At 38.1% G+C, this 1,244-nt stretch overlaps 1 pseudogene; it reads left to right on the forward strand.

The window, feature by feature from the left end:
* Nucleotides 1–739: 739 nt before the first annotated feature.
* The window catches only part of LOC114640278, a 1,583-nt pseudogene continuing 1,078 nt past the window's right edge, over nucleotides 740–1,244 (forward strand).

The raw sequence follows: 1,244 nt of genomic DNA on the forward strand, positions 1-1,244 counted from the left end.
TAATTGCTGGCCTGACAAAGAAGAGATATTAATTTGGCTTTAAAATTTAAACAAATGTGTCCTATGAATGTGTGCCAAATACTGCGCTGCACACTAGCCCACTAGGTGGAATTACAGGGACTTTGTGCTATAAAAGTAAAGGGAGAAAAGTTAATGCTTTTCAAGAAACATTTTGCTACCATAGCTTCAAGTCTGTGACAGACACGTGCTAAATGATTATTCTATAGAAGATGGCAACTGGGTTACTCTCATGTGATGTCTAACTGACAACCAGCCTTGTGGTGGAGAGAACATTCTCCTGGATATGTCCTCAACCCCAGGACAAGGTCCCTCACTGTGTAAAGCAGGCCAGCCTTAAACTTACAAGGATCCATTTTCATATGCCTCCCAAGTGCTAGGATTAAAGGTGTGACCCACCACAGCTTAGAATATATTTGAGACAGGACTCCGGAAAGGCGCAGCAATCACAGACACCAAACAAAGCAATTTGGAGAGGAATAATTTTCAACAGTTCTGTTACAAGGGAGTGTTTTCAAAGTTTATCTCAACAGGTGAATGGATAATGAAAATCTGCTACATATTATTTGAATATTATTTGACTCTAAAGAAAAAAATCATAAAATTTTCAGTAAATGGATGGACTTAGAACATATAATAATAAGGAGGTTATCCAGTCTTAAGAGAAAAACAGAATGTTGTCTCTTTTTCCCGAGCGATCTGCTCCTCTAGTTCACCTAGGATGATAGTGACAGCTGAAATATTGAACATCAGGAAGAAACTCTATGAGGGTAAAAAAAAAACAAGAATTGTTAGAAACTCCAGGAAAAATCCTCCTACAATCCAAGGACCAGATTACAGCAGGGAATGCAGCTAGAAAGAACCACGTGGAAGGCAAAGCTTCAATCTCCAATAAGATCACCAGCTGCATATTTCAGTTGTTACAGGAAGCTGGTATAAAAACTGCCTTCACCAAGAAATTTGGGGAGACTGCTTTCATTTCACTCCAATGTGAAATTATTCCAATTTAATAAGTACGCTGAAGAATAGCGTACTGGATCTTTTCTCAAAAGCATCCCTACTGTAAAGGAGGAGTATAACGTTTTATCCACCAAAAGTCGAGATGTTCTTCAAGGATGATGCCAATAATGATCCACAGTGGTCTGAGGAGCAACTCATTGCTCAAAATGTTGTGTGCTGGACTTCTTTTTTTTTTTTTTTTTTTTTTTTTTTTTGGTTTTTCGAGA

Source organism: Grammomys surdaster, unplaced genomic scaffold (assembly GCF_004785775.1).
Source record: "Grammomys surdaster isolate TR1022 unplaced genomic scaffold, NIH_TR_1.0 125801, whole genome shotgun sequence".
Classification (NCBI taxonomy): Eukaryota; Metazoa; Chordata; class Mammalia; order Rodentia; family Muridae; genus Grammomys; species Grammomys surdaster.